This window comes from Mustela putorius, unplaced genomic scaffold (assembly GCF_011764305.1).
Source record: "Mustela putorius furo isolate JIRA1106 unplaced genomic scaffold, ASM1176430v1.1 tig00000832_pilon_pilon_pilon, whole genome shotgun sequence".
NCBI lineage: Eukaryota > Metazoa > Chordata > Mammalia > Carnivora > Mustelidae > Mustela > Mustela putorius.
In genome coordinates this window covers 7,933,654-7,956,776 of record NW_025421491.1, presented here as the reverse complement: position 1 = coordinate 7,956,776, position 23,123 = coordinate 7,933,654, and positions in this window count along the sequence as shown.

The following is a 23,123-nucleotide window of genomic DNA, read 5'->3' as shown; positions in this document are numbered from 1 at the left end:
CTTCCAAACTTTTTCGTAGTTGATGTAACTGGAAAAAAAAAAACAAGAAATATAGACACATACAAATGGAAGAACTTCCTCTTTGTCGGTGTTTACCATATCATCTTATTAAATTTTCCAATTCTACCTATCAGCTCCACAAATGATTTGAAGTTAAGCAATTAAATGTCAACCTTCTCTAAAGTCAACTGGATGCTAAGAAAGGAAAAGAGAAACAAAGATAGAAAGAGAAAAAAAAGCACACATTGTTTAAGTATTTTTATCACATTAGAAAGTTTTTTTTCCAAAACTGAAAACTTTAGTTATGGGATTTTTTTTTTTTTAAGATTTTATTTATTTATTTGACAGAGAGAGATCGCAAGTAGACAGAGAGGCAGACTGGGGATGGGGTAAGCAGGCTCCCTGCTGAGCAGAGAGCCTGATGTGGGGCTCGATCCCAGGACCCTGGGATCATGACCAGAGCCAAAGCAGAGGCTTAACCCACTGAGCCACCCAGGCACCCCAAGTTATGGCATTTTTGTGTCTAATTCACTGTAGTGTTCATAGCAACTAAGTTATACAATTAGAAAAAAATTTCCAAACACCAATTTTCAAAAGTTTATTTCCATAAAATAAGTTTCTTTCAAGAAATAAATTGTGTCCCTGCTTGTTAAGATGTCAGCTTTAGGACACATGGATGGCTCATCGGTTATGTCGCAGCTCAGCCTTCCGCTGAGGTCATGATCCCCGGTCTTGGAACAAGCCCTGCATCAGGCTCCTTGCTTCGCAGGAGACTGCTTCTCCCTCTGCCTGCTGCTCCCCCTGCTTATGCGCATGCTCTCTCTCTCCTCCTCCCTCTCTCTCTCTGACAAAATAAATGAGTAAAATCTTTAAAAACCTAAGATGTCTCACTTTGAAGGTTGTATGTCTATGGATGTGTGTGTTTGCCTAAATGTCAGATAGGTGTATTTTTTTTTTAAATATATGCAACATAGCAAAATACTAATGACCCTTTTTACTACAGAAATAGCTACAAAATTAGAACACTTAAGTTTTTTTTAAATTTTATAATATTTTTCCAAGATTGTTCAATTTTTTAAGTTTGATGTTAAAATTTTTACCATAGGATAATTAGTGAATCTCTATGTAAAATAAGGTATTTTAATTTTCATCCCTCATATTCTTAACATTGCATTTTAAATAGTGCCTTCTATAAAAGTCTTATATTAAAAAAATAATAAAAGCACATCTGTTGTATTCTGCAGTACAGAAACTGAAATGCATTGAAATAGAAAGCTATTAACATGTGACAGTGTCAATTATAACCCCTTGCATGGTGGCTTTACCATTTTTTTCCTCAGGAATGCTCTCTAAATATAGGCTATGAGACCATTTATAAGACTATTGAGTGACAGTGGCAGTGTCAAACCCTATGCTGAATATTAGTAAAGTTTAGTGCTTCAATTTATCCTTTTAAGCAAAAAAAATATGAAAATTCTAATATTTCATCTTTCCAAACTATTGACTTCTCCTGTGCCCAGTTATCCTCTTCAGAGACTATTACATTGGTATGTTGTATAATTATCTACAATATGGTTCTCAAAAACCATATTAGCAACTTTTAAGTATTTTCATAAGTGTATGTATTCGGAATCATCTATAGGAATATATGTAATATACATACATACACTTATTTAATCTACAATATACATGTATTGTGATTTTGTATAGTGACTCTTCAAAATGTTGTCTTTATTTGTGATATTTGATTACTTTTAGTTCCAATTCACTTAAAAATACCACTTGACCAAATATAGTGAGCACTGAAGCCTAATACTTTCAATTTTCAACTTTAAAGTGAATAAGTATACAAGCATACCCAAGAATATTTATAAAAGTGATACACCGAGGCAGAAAATATACAAAAATCCTAAATACCCATCAAGCGGAATTTCACTAAGTACTATCACGATGCACTTCACACAGTGTCTCTTTCCACACCCCAGGAGGGACCATGGTGATGTGTTCCCACAGTCATACTTTTGTCACTTGATATGAAGTGACCCTCAGTGGTCTCATTGAAACCATCTCTCATGACAGATTAACACCAGAATTACAAATCAGTGTCCCTAAACCCAGTATTAGGATGGAGATGGGGGTCTGGTATCTAAGTGCTCAACATAAGATGTCTCTTGAGAAAAATCTCACTGTTCCCTTTTCCCTTTTTCAATTCAGTTATTTGACAGTAGAAACATTTCCTCATTTCTTCCAGTTTTCAGGCACCTCCCTCTGGAATGGAGCATCTTTCACATTTTGATGTATCATTTGAAATTTCCTTTTAAAAACGTGGTAAGTGTATAAAACTAGAGATGTTTCTCTGTGCCTCTCTGCAAATAACAAATATCTGGAAGAATCCCCGCAACCCGCCCCTCAAAAAAACAGTCACCTTTGATGGAGGGATTTTGCTGAATTGTACATTATATTTTACTCTTAAATGTGAAATAACATTTCTGGAATTTTCTGTTTTTCTCTTTTAACCACTATAAACTGTGTGACTCTTTTCTTCTTGAAAATAAAAACTGACCATGAAAGTTTGTGATATCCCTGGAAAAAGCTTACAGCAATTAAATAATTTCTCAGGTATTGTTTCATTCAGTACTCATACCTGAAGGTAAACAGGATTATATTCACCCAAACTTAATATATTTGAAATAAAATATGTCACTGAAATTCAAAAGAATAATTATTGCCTGAAGTTTCTTATATATCTTTCTATCTTTGATTGGCTTTGTTCTAAGAATACTACAGAAAATTTCAGGCAGAAAACATGAACAATGACAAGGTCATGATTGGGAAGCTTGTCTCTTAACTTGACCCTTCTAGAATCTAACTCTGAGGAAACATTGTGAGCTCATTTTACTTTATCTTCCCTAACAGCTTTGTGACAACCACATCCTAGCATTTATTAAGAAAAACTTACCCACTATGATTCCACCAGCAGACTTTTGTTTTCCCCCAGAAATGTAGTTCACTTCTTCTCTTTGCATATTACCTCTTTCTTGAGGAAGAAAGAATAGAAACACGAAGAAATTATTTTATTAAAAGCAAAAAATGAACTCTTGTTATCTGAATGATCACAACAAAACATACAGCAACATTATTCCTCTTTCTCTTCTGTATTATATGTGGAAAATTGAAAAGTTATTGAATCTTTGTCTATTTTAACTTTCTTGTTGACTGACTGGACTGAAAAAAATTTCTTTTTCAAGGAAATGCCTCCTGAAAAATCCATCTTAGTGAGACAGACATTTCATTTTAAAAATTAAGGCAATTATACTACTGGGTATTTACCCCAAAGATATAGATGTAGTAAAAAGAAGGTCCATGTCCCCCAATGTTCATAGCATCAATGGCCACAATCACCAAATAGTGGAAAGAGCCAAGGTGCCCTTCAATAGAAGAATGGATAATGAAGATATGGTCCATGCATACAATGGAATATTACGCCTCCATCAGAAAGGATGAATACCCAACTTTTGCATCAACATGGACGGGACTGGAGGAGATCATGCTGAGTGAATTAAGTCAAGCAGAGAAAGACAATTATCATATGGTTTCACTTACTTGTGGAGCATAAGGAATAACATGGAGGACATTAGGAGAAGGAAAGAAAAAGTGAATTGGGGGAAATCAGAGGGGGAGACAAAGCATGAGAGACTGTGGACTCTGAGAAACAAACTGAGGGTTTTGAAATGGGGGTGGAGGGAAGGGTAAGCCTGGCAGTGGGTATTAAGGAGGGCACTTATTGCATGGAGCACCTGGTGTGGTTCACAAACAATGAATCCTGGAACATTGAAAAAATAAAATTAAACTCAAAAAAAAAATTAAGGATATAAATATTTTAAACATTTTATATGCTTTAAAAACATTGTATATGCTTTAAAAATTGAGAGAGGTTTAAAAAATAAAGTGTAGTATTCAAATCTGAGGCTGTATTTAACCATCTATTTTACTTATTTTGTCGTATAAATTACAGAGCTAAGCATTGCTATAAAACTTTCAGAATTTGATTTCTTTTTAATATGAATAATTCACTTGCAAAGAATTAAAAGCTATTGAGTACCAAAAGAAAGCTAATGTACATAGCTTGGATTTACTATTTCAAAATCAGAATGAAAGAGGCTAATACATAATCTTAAGAAAGGCCAAAATAGGGGCATCTGGGTGGCCCATTCCTTGAGAGTCTGCCTTAGGCTCAGGTCCTGATCCTGGGGTCTTGGGATTGAGCCCCATATTCAGCTCTCTGATCAGCAGGAAGCCTGCTTCTCCCTGCTCCTCCTCTCCCCACTTGTGTTCTCTCTCTCTCTCTCTTCCAAATAAATAAATCAAATCTTTAATAAAAGGGAGAGAGGTCAAAATAACCCTCACTGCTATTTTGGATTATATTTATTTTGAAGACCACAAAACAGTAGTGAAGGTTTCAAGTTTTTCTGCTCCAGATAATGTCCAGATATACTTGCCATTAAGTCCAAAACAAGATCAAGAAAGAAGGAAATGTCTGAATTAATCATCAGTTGTTATATTTCTCTCATTTTCCTCGACAATCTTTCTTTCCCCCAGTTTCTCCTGCACTTATGTAAGGAGAAGATTTATAGACACATGCTTTATTCACACAATATCTTTCCTAACTAAATCCTTACCTCTATTCACATAATATCTGAACTGACAATTTTTCCTAACTAAACCCTAAGTGGTATATATTTCCTATTTCAGAAATATATAAAACAGTGACAAGTATGTGTCTGAATCAACAAAACACAATAACTTTTTTAGATTTATCATTTATTACCACATGGCCTTTTTAAAATTCTGATTTCATATATATATGAAATCAGAATATATATATATATATATATATATATATATATATATATATATATATTTAACAACAAAGTTTTAGCAGCCATGGGGAGCAATTGCATTCTTCAAGATAAGCAGGAAATTAAAATCTTAGCTAGGAAATGACTCTAGGCTTGTGATTTGAGGACAATGTTTCCTAAATTGTTGTAAGAGAATTGCAGACATCAGAATCCCCTTGGGTACTTATTAAAATTACTAATTTCTGGTAATTACTTATTAAAATGACTTAGTTCTGTCTCAGACCTAATAAATTGGCATCTTAGAGGGGTTGAGGTCTGAGAATATTATATTAGTGCATATGCCCAGATGACTTGCCAGATGCCTGAAGTCTGAGGAACATTTAGGTTTGTTACATTGCCTAATTGTTTTCCATATTTTTAAGCAATCCATAGATAAGAATTAACAAGATATGACATTTCTGTTTCCTCTGGGGTCTAAAGACTTTGTATTGTTTAGGACATAATAAACTATGCTGTAGTGGATAATGCTCTATTCTACCCCCACAAAAAGTAGACTCCTTTACACACATATTTTCCCTTTTTTCATAAATATTTTTCTTTGTAAATATTGATTGGTTGCTAAAAACTGTGGGTCATAATAATTTTTAGCACTTTTGTTCGGAATCATCTTATTCAATTAATAACATTTTACTCGTGACACTTTTAAATATATATATATTATACATATGTGTAATATATATATATACAGTTGAAAAAAGTATTAATTAAAATATTAATAGATAGTTTCCTCATCATTATTGTCATTTTTACAAACACGACCTTTATTTTAAAAATGATTGAATTTGATTAGTAGAGAATTTCAGAAGACATCAACCCTCAACTTTCCACTGGGTTATTCTTTCTTTTTTTTTTTTTTTTTTAAGATTTTATTTATTTGAGAGTGAGAGAGTGAATGAGAAGAGGGAGGGTCAGAGGGAAAAGCAGACTCCCTGCCAAGCTGGGAGCCCAATGCGGGACTCCATCCCTGGACTCCAGGATCATGACCTGGCCAAAGTCAGTCACGTAACCAACTGAGCCACCCAGGCACCCTTCACAGGGTTATACTTAGTTGATCATTACATTCATCATAAAGGACATACCAAAAACTTAAATGGCAGGCAGAATTCTAACATGGTAACACTAATCCCATCATATGGGTCCCACCCTCATGATCCCATTTAATTACCCACCCCAGGACCCTATCTCCAAGTACCATCACACTGGGGGTTAGGGTTTTGTGAGATCATAGAAAACATACATATTAATTTCTGCCTTCAATTCCTGGCACAGAGTTCCTAAAATATTTGGAATTTTCTTGGAGATAGCAGTGTCTTCTGTTCTAATGAGTATCTTTTGTCCATTTGAAGTGGTGATGGTGGTGGTGGTGAGGAGGGCAGTCTTGTAGTACTGACGCTTCAACCTGTGGCATCTGATGCTATCTTCTGGTAGATAATGGTGTGGGAAAAAACCTGTATGTATTTGGTGACTAGAAGTGTCAGTGTATTCTTTGTGAGTAGAGGAGAAACACATCAGGACAACACAGGCTTCAATATACAAATCTGGGGAGACATAATCATTCAATCCATAATAGGCACTGCATTGAGTAGAAGCTATTGAACTTCCAGAAGCACGTTTTCCAAGATTAAAATTGTCATAAAATATTTTAACCATTTCAATAAAATTTTAATATCATTATTTTCATCCACTTAATTCTGTCTATCCAATAGGATGTTTAGGTCTAGAAAAGAAAGGAGGTGGTAGGAGAAGCACCTTCCACTATTAAACTTTATAAACACATTACAAGTTAAGTGGATGCAAATAAAACGTAGGAAAACCTATCCTAATTTCACGGGTCTGGATTTAGAGATCTTATTGATGTTCAATGGGGAAAAAAATGGAATTAATATATCTCCCTGTGGTGAAAGAATATATCAGTATGCATTTAGGTAGGACTTCTATCTTATTCTCAAATATCTGGACACAAAACAACTTCAGTTCCTTGAGGACAGAGACCATATCCGTTCATGAAATATTTACAAAATATTGGCTAGCTTTAGATGGCAAAACTGTTCCACTTACAGGTAAATATGTTTTTATTTTTAAGACAAGAAAATATTATCTCTCTCACACAGAATAAAAATCTCTGTTAGGCCATTTACACATCTCCACAAATTCTAGCTACCATTTGAAACTTAGTACTTCCCAATAAGAGGGCTGCCCCCAGCCAGCACTGTTGTTATAGCAGTGAACATAGCTGTCTTCCAAGTTGGTTGCTCTCTTTCCGGCCCTTCCATTAATTTTTTTTTTTTTTAATTACCCATCTTAAGCTCTGATAAGTATGCAGGCAAATTTTTTTTTAAGATTTTATTTGACAGACAAATCACAAGTAGGCAGAGAGGCAGGCAGAGAGAGAGGGGGTAGGCAGGCTCCCTGCTGAGCAGAGAGCCCGATGCAGGGCTCAATCCCAGGACCCTGAGATCATGACCTGAGCCAAAGGCAGAGGCCTAACCCACTGAGCCACCCAGGCGCCCCACCTTCCATTACATTTTGACAACAGGAAAGAGTAAGGGATAGGAGAAATAGAGTGGCATATCCTTTTATTTTACTTAAGTAACATGATTTCTTTTTAAAACTAAAATAAGTGATATGCATAAAAATGTACAGATTTAAGTGTACATTGATGATTTACTGCAAAACAAACATATATGTGTAATTATTTCCAAGATTATTAAGAAAATATTAATGACAACCAATGGTTTTTTTGTTTATGCTCCCCTCAAATGCTAATCCCTCTTATTATACATATATTTTAAAAACTCTGAGTTTATTCTAACAGTATACATTAGTTTCGTCTGTATTTGGAGTTTATGCAAGTGGAATGATACAGTATTTATTTTTTAGTATCTGTCTCATTTTACTCAATGGTTGTAAGATTCATCAAAAATTTTCACACAGAAGATATATTATCATGAAGTATTATTAACTAGTACAAATACATTGTTAGTTATTCCGATGGTATAGTCATTATAATGTTGACAACTTGGATATCTTCAAATTTTCAGATTTGAATAATTACAAATAATGTCACTATGAATTTTCTTACATACATCTTTTGATCAGAGAGTCATATTTGGAAAATAAGTATGAATGTGAATGTGAATATATAAAAGAGTGAATATACACACACATATGTAAATAATATGTCTATATGTTTGCTCCAGAGCCATTGAAAAAAATCCAAAAAGATAGTGTGAGAGAAGGTGAATTCTGACTGGAAAGTGTTAGATTTGACTTTCCATTCACAAGTTTGTCTAACTAAACTGAATACAATGAGGTAATCCACAACTGTCACGATATTCCATTGATGAATTGCCTCGCAACCATAAGGAATTCAATATGTATATCTTCTCAGACAAAACTTGTAAAGGGCAAATGTTTACAAATGTATATTTATGGGCTAAAATCCATTCTACAAAGTAAATGTGTGGTCCATCCACCTGCATTCTATGAAGCTTCTGTGATCCCAAAATTCTTTGGTCTCAGCTTCAGCACAGTGATTTCTGAGTCCCATTTCCCTTTCTGTTACATTTTCAGTCTCTAGGAGTCATTGTTCCCAAATTGCCCATACATGTTGGGAGGAGCTGATATGGTTGGGAAAAATATGGCTATCACAATTTCACCTTTCAGTTCAAAGTGGTATAAATGTAAAACCTGTGAGGATTAAAAGAACACAATCAATCCAAAAGAGATAGTAGGCATTTCATCAAACATTAAAAGGTCAAATAGTGTGACATTCCTACATTAGGGAAATTTATTTAAGAAAATTCAATCTACTGAGAACTCTTAACTTTGAAATGTGATAAAGGTCATAGAACAAATCATTTGAAAACATTGTAAAAGTAGCAGTTGTTTCAAATCCACTAATATTTTGGAGACTTTTATGTTTGCTGCATTCTCTTTTTTTTACCATATACTCCCTCCTCCATATGCAGTATCTCTCTCCCACTGCAATAAAATCACATTTCAAAGATCATCAATAACCTCTTTCCTGAGTATAACATCCTCTTAATTTCTCACCGGCTCCAATCTCTTGCCAGTATTTGAGACCATTTGCTATCACTTTCTAAGATCTTACATCCTTGGCTTTTTGATTATCTTTTTAATCTCTGAAATGTATGTCAGTCTATTTGTTTCAACCTCCTAAACCCCCAGTATATACACAAAGAACTTGCCTTGTTGTTTCCCTTTAATAAATCTGAAACTTTGTAAAAGTTGTTGATTTCCATGAAATACACTCTTCCTTCTCATCCCTATACACTTTTGATAACCGTTTGCCAATAAAATTCCTAGTCATTCTTTAAGATCGAGATGATAGTTTTTTCCTCTCTATGACGACTTCCACTGTGAATGTAGCAGAATTCTATCACAGAGTCTTATTTCCAAGGCAAAGGAAAGTCCCAGGCAAATAATAGACATTCCACATATGCAGTAGATCAAACAAGGGCTTTAAGTTCAGAAGTCCTATATTTAAATTTTAGCTCTTTTATGTATTTGAAATTAAATTGATAAATCCTTCTCTGGAAGCTTTTGCTCCTTCATAGCAAACAGAACTAGTAATAACTTTCCTGTAAGAGTTACATGAGATAATGTAGGGAAATCACCAAGGACAATATCTAGCACTTAGTAGAAGATCTGTAATTGGTGGTTACTACTGCCACTACTATTATTATTTCTCTGTTCCTCCACCTCTTCTTAATAGTAATCAATAGTTGAATAAATAGAAATATTAAAATTTCCCTTCTTTGTGAAGTTATATCAATGAGGCAAGATAATTACTTTTCTAGCTAAAGAGATACATGGGTATAATGCATTCTCTGAAATCTACTTGAAATTTGATTCTCTGCTGTTAGAGGAGATCATCAAGGGAAAATTACCACTGATTGACCAGTTAGCAGGATCTCGGCAATCAGACCTCCACATCCTATCCCTTGTCCTTGAAAAGTATGTTCTGTCCACACTCCCCACCGTGGGAGCCATTTTTCTGTATGGACTTCTCAGAGCAATGTATTGTTAGATTATTGTGCTGGTATACATAACTGAACCCTGGTAAAATCCCTATATAGGCATTTAAGATTATGGCAGGTGGGTGCAAAGATCTACTTGTCTTAAGGCCACAGAAGATAAGCTTCATCTGTAAGTTCCCTTGCTTCTTAAACCTGCCCTTACTAATATGGAGTGGCCTCCTTCCTTCTTTGATCTTTCCTTGCCTTTAGTGTTCAGGTTTCAGATTTCACCCAGGAAATTCCATTGTTTGTGAACTGACACTGCCATGATGTAGTTAATGGTTTATGTGCTTACTGAATCCTCATCAAGTTGAAAATAAAGTAGCTTCTTGATAGATCATCTTCTATTATACTGTCATCTTCCACTGTAGCAACATCATAATCCATATACCACAGCAACCAAAAAAATTTATCGTGGTAAGTAGCAGAAGAATGTTGATGTTTGCTTAGAGGTGTGTCATTCACCTACTCTTTTTCTTTTTCTTTTTTTTCTCCCCTTTCCTTCCTTGGGAGTTTGAGGCATTTGATAGTTAATAAAAAAGCCAATTAAGTTGTCAAAATTCAGGCATATTTACCAGTTCTTATTCCAGACAGTTAATAAGACACTTTGAGTTACTGTAAGTTTTTCTTCCACAGTGACCATTAGCCAGGCAAAAAGAAAATACATATTATAATACATATTGTTTAGCCTCTAGGAAAAGATGGACACAAATCTCTGACCACAATATTGGCTAAAACTACCTAAGGGGAAAGACAGTTATTGGAGAGTAATGCTTCTTTTAAATGTCTAACTGGAAATACAAAAGGATCAGAGAAGGAATAAGAAGAGATGATTAAGCACACTTAGGAAGAAATCATGGCTCTGTCTCCAACTGAAGGACAAGAGAGAAGCTGGCATAGTTGAATCTTCTGCTTTTCAGAAAAATCATACCTTATTTGATCAAAATAATTGTCTTCTGCAATAATTACAGTCTTTTTCAACGTTATCAGTCTGCAACACTGCTTCTACAGAACAATCTGCCAATTTCCCTTATTTCTTCTTATAGATATGCTTTCCCCATAGGCATCTAAATATATTAAAGACCCAAATCAAAGCCATGAGGAAATTTGAGGGTTCCTTAGCAAATGGTAAAATTTCCTAGATAGCTAACATTAATAAATGCCAAAATCCAATGTTCTATTTACTCCTTGAAGACTTTCTAACAATATTTTAATTATCAGCTTCCAGTACACTAACTCCCAAATTGTAAGAACCACAAATTTACAAAGAAATAAATTTTAGCAACTCAAATAATTAAGGCTTAGTAGTTAGAATTTTTATCTATTGGTAATAGTAAGTCATTTTGCAAGGTTAATGAATTTTAAATTTGAATGCCATTGTCTTACTGTCTCTACTCTTTTTTATCTGCTGCATGGAAAAATTCAATCTATTAAACTCAGTATGGGGCAAAGCCACCATGACCTGCTGGTAATTGCTGGTTGACAGTGTTGCACAATAGTTAGTCCAGAAGAAGGCTGTCCTGGTTGATCAGACATGGGAATCTAGTGAAATATCACAAAGGTTACTGAAGAATACTAAATCAGAATTTGAATAACCATAGTCATTCTGGTGATAGAAGAGTGAGGTTATATTTACTTAAGAGGCAGCATGGGGGCGCCTGGGTGGCTCAGTGGGTTAAAGCCTTTGCCTTCAGCTCAGGTCCTGGGGATCGAGCCCCACATCGGGCTCTCTGCTCAGTGGGGAGGCTGCTTCCCTCCTCTCTCTGCCTGCCTTTCTGCCTACTTATGATTTCTCTCTGTCAAATAAATAAATAAATAAATTCTTAAAAAAAAAAAAAGAAGTAGCAGCATGGTGATAGAATCATGCATAACCTTCATCTCAGGCCAATTACTTAGCTTAGACTTCTCCAAAGCCACTTGGCAAAAATTGCAAATCATCGGAGAATCCGCTTATACCATAATAAAGGGACCCACACTGATCAGTTTGCTCATATATTATAGAGTGCAGCCTTTCCCAAGCCTTTTCACTTCGTGTATACCCACATACTCTAAGATTGATCCTGACCAGAATGGAAAAAAGAAACACTATTGAGAAAATAAACAACATTTCAAAGAGTGTTATGTAAAGTATGTGTTGATGTATTTAAAAAGTAACAATTGGTCATCTGGATAAGAGAAGTATGAGGTTTGTTTTTAGTTTTCTTGATACTTTTAGGTACATTTGAAATTATTTCAAGAGAATTACTGAAAAACCATTCAGATCCCAAGGATTAACAACAACAAAAAACCTATGAAATAAAGTAATAACAGCAACAATAATAATAGTCCAATAACCAAGCCTGTCATAGTAATTTTATTTTCAGTCAAATCAACTTTAAAATCAAAGAAGAAATAGGAGTATGATGTATATTTACACTTATTATTGACAAACTAACCCTCAGTGAATGCAATACTTAATGAATGCTTAATAATAGAAAGAGAATGGGCACCTGGATGGCTCGGTGGGTTAAGCCTCTGTCTTCAGTTCAGGTCATGATCTCGGGGTCCTGGGATTGAGTCCTGCATTGGGCTCTCTGCTCAGTGAGGAGCCTGCTCTCTCTGCCTGCCTCTCTGCCTATTTGTGATCTTTCTGTCAAATAAATAAATAAAATCCTTTAAAAAATAGAAAGAGAAAAAATACATTGAGGATATTTGAAAAACAAGTCTTGATTTAATTTTATTTAAAAAGAAAAGAAAGAAAAGAACTGAAGGCTCGTATTGTGGGGGCATGTATAATTCAGGAAGTGTATGACATAAAATATTTTTCCTGTTTTGATATTCACCAGTACTTAAGAAAAAATATATACCAGGCATCTTTTGAGGTAAAGCATGAATTTTAGGTGTAAAATATGAGCAGCCAAAATGCTGCTGTCTTTGGTGCTGCTTGGCCTGGATATAGGCTCCTATGCCTTCCTGTCTCAAAGGACATGAGAAGCAGCCTGGCTGACTTCTGAACATTGGCATTTTCTTCTGTAATCATCTTACACATTCTGACTTCCTATCGGAGGAAGAGAAGATGAGCAAACTAGGTGTTCTGTTGAAAGGAAAGAACTGAAAACAGATTCTATTAATGAATTACAATGAATAATAAATCAAGTTAATTATTTTTGTTGTCATTGCACTCCATTTTGACAAAAATATATCACTTTCTTATATCACTAATATTCTCATGAAAATTATTTCTCACACACATGTACACAATTATTTGTTGAGAAATATGAGTTTATTTCCCTATTAAAGTGTCTACATTTTCAACATAAATTTCTTTAAAAACAAGTACAATATGTAAGTTGCATGATTTTGTTGCCTCTCATTTATGAAATGTTTATTAATTAACATGTCAATTATGATCATAGTTTTATTAAACTTAGTCCTAATATCTGCCACGTTATATCATTTAGGCAGCATCTTAAAATTTTTCCAGAATCCAACTCACATCTTAATCCTTCATAAAGATGGCAAGAGCATGCCTTCAAAACATGACCATTTCTCTTCTGGAAACAGAATAATTTCCAAAAGTTTGCTCCACAGGACATTCTGAACCTTAAGATGATTTTTTAAAAATTAATTTTATTTTTAATTAAGTTTGGAAATCACTGTATATTATATTCCCTCTTTTAGAGATTGAAAAGACAAATTAGTTATTAAAAGTTCTCAAATTTCCTGAAGTAATAATCCAAATTAGCTTGATTAAATCCAGGTACCACTAAATGTACTTGGCAATAGAGGGTTCCCCCATTCTGTAAGATTTATTAACAACTACCTGAACCATATTTCACGTATCTCAATTTAAGAAATGCTGTATTATGGAAAGTAGATAACATTGGTTGGTTATTAATTATGTACTTGTCACAAGCACGCTATAAAGGCACACACATGAGTTGTGTCTTTTCACAATGTCAGCTTTATTCAATCAGGAAACAAACTTAACATAACCATCAGGCAGTTTCAGGATTCCAAACAACGACATTACACTACACATTTCACTTGACTTCATACATATCACACAGAGCAAAGCACCATCCAAAGTCACACAATAAACAAGACAGAAGAAGAGATAAGGAGTTAACCAAACTACGGCAATACTGGAGCTCACAGTTCAGGTGAAGCCTCTGTCCCAGCCAGGGCAGCTCTGAGCACATGCTGCTTATGATGTTCAGGCAGTGGAGGGTCTCTTCTGTTCAGAGATCTGTCGGGCAGAGCCTTTGGTGCCAGCTGCCTTTTTAATGCAGCCAGATGTGGAAAGGTCGGCATCTGGAGAGTCTGACAGTTTGCTGCAAAATGCCTCCCTTTTAAAAAAAGTTTAATCCATCTTGGATTCTTCTGGTTCTAGTGATTATCAGCTCTTGACTCCTGCCGGCACTCTTGGTTTTGCTGGTTATCACTTCTGGGTGCCAACATCCTGTGCTGCTTTCGGTGTTATCTGGTCCAGCTGCCAAGCCCTTTACTGCTAATGTCACTGCTCAACAAGTGGAACTCCATCTTGATGTCCACAATACCACTTCATGACATCCATTACTGCATTGAAATTGGCTGCTTTCTTATCTAGCTTTTTACACATTTATGAGCATTTGAGTATTGTCTTTTTTCTTGAGTTTCCCAAATACTTCACAAAGGTATTATGTATAAAAATTCTATCATCTATCTATTATCTATCATCTATCTAAGAAAGAAGATGAAAAAAAGCTACAAACAAGAAATAATGTCACCTCTGATCCATCAAAATTACATTGAAATATTTCAGACAAAATGGTATAAAGAACAATATAGGGAATAGTATATCTATATCACTTAGCTTAAAAAATAAAATAAGACTAAAAATTGAAAAGCTCTGTATATCCCTCCCTGGTGGTGGTGTATGAGTTCTCTTAGAGGAAACCACTATTCTGAAGTTATTATTTCCCATTTTCAAAAGCTTTTTTGATAGTTTGTTACAAACCCTATGTTCTTAGACAGTAGTGTCAATTCATGTATTTTATGATTTTTATGAATTGTTAACCTGTGTGCATTTTTATTCTCTTACTCTTAATTATGTTTTTTATATTTAGCTATATTGAAAATACTCATAAAGTTTATGCACACTTAATGCTGAATAAAATTATATTATATAAATGTGATATAATATATGTACTGAATTGTCATTTGATGTATATTTAAATATTCCACTTTGTTGGTACTCAACATCATACTTCTACGATTATTCTTAAACACAGCTCTGTTAGCACTGTTGAATGCATTCCATTATACTTGTGGCAGTAGACTTTCTGCACCATTATGTATGCATACCCTTCACTTTAATTGTTCATCACTTACTTATTGGGTAACAAATAGCATCCTCTGAAACACTGTAGCATAAAACAATAACCATTTGTATTCACTCACAAAAGTCTGGGGTGCCTGGATGACTGGGAAAGAGAAAACAGCTAAGATGGCTTTAAATGCTGAGATTCCTGGATCCTCTGATTTACGGGTTCATGTACTCTAATCCAGGAGTCAATACATTACATATGGCAAATCTGATCCATGGCCTGATTTTATACGGCCTATAAGCTATTAATATTTTTCACTTACAGGTTGTTTAAAGCAAAAACATAACAAAACAAACAAAAATAAACACTAAGAAAGTTTTGTGTGATCTTCAAAGTCTAAATTATTCACTAGATGGCCCTTTACAGAAAACAAAACAGAACAAGATAAACAAAAACTTTGGTGACTCACCAATGGTCAGCTAGCTGGGGCTTCACATGGCAATGTCCAGGTTCTCCTCAAAGGAGGGAGAGGGCAAGCCCCAGTGCTCTGTTTGCTTTGTTTGCAAACGTCTCATTGGTGAAAGCACTTACTAGGCCATCCGACAGAGACTCAGAAAAATGTGGTTAATTGAGTCCTTACTACAACATTCTAGCACTAGTGGTCATGGTCAGCAAACTCTCTAAATTTCTTATAATAATGCACTTCCTCATAAGCAGTAAATAAAGCTTCCTATTGTTCCACACTGTCTTCACTACTTGATATTTAGAGATAAACAATTTTTGCTTAACTGATATGTATAAAACTGTATGTCTTTGGGACTTCCTTTTGCATTTCCCTGAATACAAGGTAGAGTGTCTTATCATATGTTTATTCAGAATTTGTATTATGTATTTTGTGAATATTTGTTCATATCTTTTAAAAAAATTTTGTTGGTGTTTTAAAAATGTTATCCTTTATCTAATTGATTTGTATGAAAGTTATATATATAATAAATACATTACATATAACAAATATGTAATGAATTTATTATATATATATATATTAATTGTCTGGCATATATGTCCCAGGTAATTTATTTCTATGTTTTATCTTTTCCTGTTTAATAGTATATTTTATATAGATAAGTTTACAATTGTTATGAAGGAAAATATGAACTCATGACCTGAGCCAAAGGCAGAGGCTTAACCCACTGAGCCATCCAGGAGCCCCTGATCAAGTATTTCATTCTATTTGTTTTTTCTATTAGGAAACCATTATGAAATATTTATTATTTAATCATGGATGTCCATTAAATTTTAACACTCTCACTAATTGAATAGTATAAACTTAACTCAGTTAACTAAATCCTTCTCCCAAACACTAGTATAATAGCTTATTTTAATATGCAACTATTGGTTGATAACTAGTAGTCTATCAAAATTTTGATGATAATGATATACCCATATGCTTATTTTATTATTATAGAGGTGGGCTTTTTTTACTCCTTAAGAGGTATCTCTCCCCTCTTTGAACCATTTTAAAGATCTCTCTTTTTTGATGCTTTGCTGTTATATTATAATGTATAAACATTATGTCATTTTCTATGGTTCATTTGAGAATTTACGGATATTTCCCAATCTAATAATTTATGTTCTATGTCAGTTACAGATCATTGGCCCAAATTCTTTGAATTCTGTCTAACACCATCTTTGCTCTTTTATTTTCTTCTGGAATTCCAACTGGATGCATATTTGTGCCATTCTAACCTCTATGTCTCTTAACTCATCATTCCCAAACTCCTTGTATTTTTTTGTGCTGAATCCATATGGCATTCTGTGCAGGCCACATGTATTTCTTCAAGTTGATTAGTTCTCTTTATGGTTGTATAAATTTTCTATCTTGTATGCAAATTAACTTTTGTTATCTATATTTTATGTAAAATTGATATACATTTTCATTGCACTATTAGTAAATTCTTGAAGTTTTATTTTAAGTATGAGTTTTTGGACGATACTACATTGTCTTCTCAACGATTTGGTTAACTTTTTGCTCTTTTGAACAAACTATTTTATTGTATTTATCTTAAAATTCAAATATATGAAAATATTGGGATCTATTTCTGATATTTATTGTCTTATAGACCCTTCCACATTTGGCTTATTTTCTTATGTTTAAAATTTTGACTGTGCAATGAGGTAGACTGTTTTAATTTATGTGAAATCTGAGAAGCCCATGTTGAGAATGTTTCTTCACAGAGGATTTTTGTTTGTTTCATTATATACCCTAGGATCCCCACCCAGTTTCAATCAGTAAAACTAAACTCATTGTCAGCTTAGAGATACTCAACATGTTGGGAGTTCAAATTCTAAATACCAATAAGATCTTGGTTAAAGTCTAAATAGTTACAATGTCTAGTTCAAAGTCTAGGTACTTAAAAACTCACCTGAGGTTCAATAGATGAGAGAAACTTGATTCTTACCTAGAATCCAGGCAACCTAGCTATGTTTCCTTCTAGTTCCCTTCTCTTTGTGTGGATCTTTTCTAGTCCTTACTTTTCCAGAGTGTGTGACCCTTCAAAACTGTAAATGAATGTGAAGCCTCAGATCAATTTTCTTACTTTGTTCTGGCTTAAAAATACAGCCTCCTTTAAAATCAAGCCTCTGTTTATTTGGAAAAATTGGGAAAAAAAATCTCTAACTTAGTTAATGCCTTTTATAGACATTGTATCTCATGAGTTTATATGTGCATATATATGTATATTTCATTCATATAAACATTTAATTTACATTTCATCATTCTGTGTCTGTGTGTATTCAGAACACAAAATGCCTCATAGTGCTATGAACAACATTCATTTACTATTCAAAGGAATTTTTATTAAAAAGTTTCATACTAGTGAAGTGGGAGATCTACATTCTTGTCTCATCGAGCTGGAGTGGAAGAATGAATCTCTTGGACAAAGGACAGTGAGTAAAGCAATAGAAGTTTATTAAGTGAAGATCAAAAATCTCTCTCCAGAGAGGGGTCTGGACTAACAGGGTTGCCAGTGAGGGTCTTTAGGACTGGTCTTTTATAGAAAGCTAATCAGGGAACTTAAATCCTTTTAACTTCTATTGCTATCAGCACTGAGCAATGGCTAGTGATGACACCTTCAATGGCCTACTTTATTTTTAGGGTCTGGTTATTCTTTATTGTCACAGATGATTATCATTTAAAAAAAAAAAGACACCAGCCCCACATGCCTAGGGTAGGGTGGTCTGATTTGTCTCTGATCCCTGGTTTCCCCACACCTCCACAGTTTTGTTTCTGTGAGCCTGATCCCATAGCCCACTGTCTACTTCTCCCCACCTAGCTGCACCTGTTCCTTACTCACCACATTAAAATTAGCAAAGGCAGAACTTGGGGTACTTCGGTGGAACAGTTCATTTAACTTCAGAACGTTGGTTTGGGCTTAGGGCTGATCTCAGGGTCTTGAGACTGAGTCCTTGCTCAGCGGGGACCCTGCTCCTCCCTCTCCTGCTTCTCTTTCTCTTTCTCCCTGAGGAATAAATAAAATCTTTAAAACAAATAACAAAATGAAAAAATAAAATATTGTGTTCTAGTGCTATTTCAATACAAACTGATTTAGCCCTGATGAACTTCTGGAATATAAATGAGGTTCAGTGGGGTGGAGTCCAGAGCTGATGATCCAGAAAGAATTCGGGAGGTGTCTTTGGCATGAAATGGTAGTTTATAAAGCACTGGGGCAGGACCCATGGGCAGAAAGAGCTTCTGCACTTTGGTTGTGAGGGGTGATTGATTATATACTATGGGGTTGGAAACTTTAAGGAAAAGAGAGGTTTGAAAGAACTTTCATATATATGCTAAAGAGGATCCATGGGATACCTAAGGCCTTGACATTGTCAAGTTCAGGTGGGTTTTCCTTTTAAAATAAGACATTAGCAGTAAGATATTTGGGAACTTCCTGGAGGAATGTCACTCTTCTGCTCTCACAGGTCATTATCAATGAGCTTTAGGTTTAGAAATTTAACTTTATTTGCATTTCCCTCTGCCTCAGCCTCCCTCAATTTTATGGAGGGGAAGATGATGTTAGGGCTTCAAGAGCTGAGTTACAGGTCTTTGGAAGTTAGGCTATTGATAAGAAAGCTTCTTTCTTACAAATCACTAGGACATTTTTAAACTGAGGGGGAGACTCAGGTCTTGCAGGACTGTGACCTCTACAAGTTAACTCTTTGTTTTTCCTTTAGAGCAGGCAGGCGTGCCTGAGGAATGTCACATTATATCCCATGTGGGGGACGGGGGGAGGAGTTTGCAGGGTGCCAGCTTCTCCTCTGTCCTCAGCTTGCCTTCTATTCCTTTATGAGCCCAAGCTCCAAACCTTTGCCCCAATGGCCAAAATGTATTTTTAACATTTTTCTCCTTGGATATATTGATTCCCAGGTACTTGCTTAGTGATATGACTTCATAATAACTTAGTCCCCAAACCACACAAATTTCAAAATTCTCTGAGATTAAGTAACCTCTTATTTCCCAATTGATGCACCATCAGCATATGAACATGGCCTAAGGCAATTTATATGCAGGTTAAGTAATACAGAGAGTGAGGCAATTATCCCAGTTAGTTATCTACATTGATTAATTTCACCTTCAAGTTGCTCTCTTCTTCAAATCATTTATGAACGTATGCAGGTAAAGGATCCAGGTAAAAATTTAATTCCTTCCATTCACCATATAATACTTTTCTTTCTTTATAAAAAGAGACCATCTGAAAGATTATGATTGGAAGTGAGTAAAAGCCTGTCATTCAAGTAGGATAGTAATTCTCAGCTTTAGCATGACTCAGAATAATCTGGAACACTTGCTCTTGTTAAGAGACGTAGCTGGGGGCACCTGGGTGGCTCAGTGGGTTAAGCCTCTGCATTCAGGTCTGGTCTTGATCCCAGGGTCATTGGATGGAGTCCCGGATAGGGCTCTCTGCTCAGCGGGGAGCCTGATTTCTCCTCTCTCTCTGCCTGCCTCTCTTCCTGATTGTGATCTCTGTCTGTCAAATGAATAAAATCTTAAAAAAAAAAAAAAAAGAGAGAGAGAGATTGAGACATAGCTGGACCTCACTCCCAAGATTCCTGATTCAGGAGGACTAGGGTGGGATCAGAGAATTTGTGTTTCTAACAAGTTCCCCGGTGGTGACAGTGATGACCCTACTCTAGGCATCACACTTTAAGAACCATTAACCTAAGGGGCTCTTAGAGAATTGGTCATGTAGCAACATTTAGAGGAAACAAGGAATATTTAAAACATACTCCCATCTTCATTCTTACACATTTTTAGAATGTTGAATCAGTTCTATTAAACAGCTTCTCCATTAAAAATATTATTATAAACCAAAATAGTCCAGGAAACTCCAAGACAGGTTTCATGAATCCATTAGGTATATAGGTAAGTCATCAAGTGAACTTTTTCAGTTGTCTCCTTGGCAGAAATAATTGACATGATGATCTGCTTAAGAAGGGAAAGCCGACTCTTAGAAACAGACCATGACAAATTTTTATTTGTGGAAAGAGGCTGAGGACAGAGGAAAGGGCACATACAGTCATAACGAGGCATTCCATGGTGTTTAAAACAGTCTGGATGTCATTAATTCTGGGATTCTTCATATTTCTTCCATGTGGGGGTTACCACATAAAACACTGAATGTCCAGCCCAATTGAATTTCAAATTAACAAGTTTTTTTTTGTTTGTTTTTAAAGTAGATTCCACACCCAGCATAGAGCCCAAGGCAGGGCCTTAACGAAAGACCCTGACTGAGATCAAGACTTGAGCTGAGATCAAGAGTCAGATGCTTAACCAAATGAGCTACTCAAGTGCCCCAAGACAAGAATATTTTAAAGATTTTATTTATTTTTAATTTTTATTTTAATTTAATTAAATTAATTAATTTTATTTTATTTTATTTTTTTAGAGAGAGAGAGGGAGAGAGCTAGCGGGGAGAGGGGAGGGACAAGCAGATTCCTCACTCAGTGTGGAGCCCAGCTTAGGGCTTGATCACATGACCCTAAGATCATGAGCTATGCCAAAATCAAGAGTCAGATGTTTAACCAACTGAGGCGCCCCCCAAAACAAGTATTTTTAAAAGGCTTTTCCTTTGTTTGTTTGTTTTAACCATGGGCATGTCCCAAATATTACATGGGGCATACCTTTCTAGAAATAATTTGTTATTTATGAGATCTCAGATTTAATTGGATATTTTTACTTGCCAAGTGTGGTAATCATATTCTAATTGGGTTTGCTCAAATCAAAGGTTGGCAAAACATATGGGTATACAATTATAGAATTATGAGTAAAGTATTTTTCAGGAAAATAGAGCTTGTTTGAGTATTAATACCTTAACATTTGTTGGAGAGGCTGAGGAAGAGATGATCCAAAGGGAGGAAATTTCCTTACTAACCAACCTCTGGAAACACTAGTAGAATTGAAAAAGTCAGAACTAACAATGAAATTTTGGAAGCCAGGCCTGTCCAGCTGCATGGGGGATAGGTACTGTGAAAGAAAGCTAGTGAAGGACTTAGAGAAAGCTCTTGCCTCTCTGCTTCCAAAGATGAGCATATGAGAACTAGGGATATTATGGCCAATTGATTGATGGAGATAGAGGATTAAGATCAAGAGGTCAAGGGCAAAGTTTGAATTAGAGAGATAGATGTAAGAATGCTGCCCTATACCATAGTGCTCCTATTCCTGGTCTTAACAGGCACTATTATAAATTGTTGAATTATAAACTTGTTAGTAAGAAGATGGGCTGAGTTGATTCCTCATGATTGTGACAGGATTAATTTTATCTAGACACTGAAGTTTTTTCACTATGCTCTGTAGCAAATAAGTTCAATTAAAAACTATATAGGGAAAATAAAGAGCAAAGAATCAACCACTGGTATTCATTGCAAAATCTCTAATGGGTTACTTGGATAAGGCAGTGGTGGTATGAGACAGAATAGAATGAATTTTCTGAGTAGCTTTGGTCTTAGATATAATGATTATTTTTATGTTCAAAATGGCAAAAGATAAAATTCTCTTTGTTTATATGAAAATATATGAAGACACCTTATCAGGTTTTGGAGGAGTTGCTTCAGGAAAGTAGAACTGCCCTGTTGAAGTTCGTCACTACTTAGAAGGGGCACCCAGCCCTCAGATGCAGTAGTCATTACAGCAAAGACCAACAGATGAAGAACAGAACTGGAAGGGATTTTAGGATGGAACAATGTATCCCACTCCTCAAGTGTGACTCTCTCTGCTTCTCTCCACCCCTTACTTTGTTCTCCAGGGTGTTAGAGAAGCTTGCCTGATTGTCAAGTTTGAGAGAAGAATCTGGGCACTATATCATCCCACATTCCTTTTCCTTCTTTCTGACTTTATTCCAGTCTTCTTTGTTCCTACATGCAAGTTTTATAGGGTATATAATCTTCAAATTTTTCTTGTGACTGGGGAATGGTAAGTGTAATGTTTGCCCAGTGTCTACAGGTCTGAATGCCATCCCCAAACCCAGCCTTGAGCAATAATAAACTTGATACTTTTTTCTTCATTTCCTTGATTTCTACCATTAGTTTTCAACAGCTAAAGTACTTTGATGGGGAATGAAGTCATAACTCAGAACTCAGTAGTATTCATGACAATGACCATAAATGAAAATACTAGAATCTACCTCTCATTCTCTTTTTTTCTTTGTCTAGAATGTTCTTTCTATCTCTGCTGAAAAGATAATTTCTTAATAATTCTTACAGTGTTATCAATATGATGAACCCTTCAGTAACTTTCCTAAGTGTTCCCTTTCAATGCTTCCATATTATTTGCTATATTTCTACATGAGATCATAATCGCGTTCATGGCATGGCATATTTCTGTC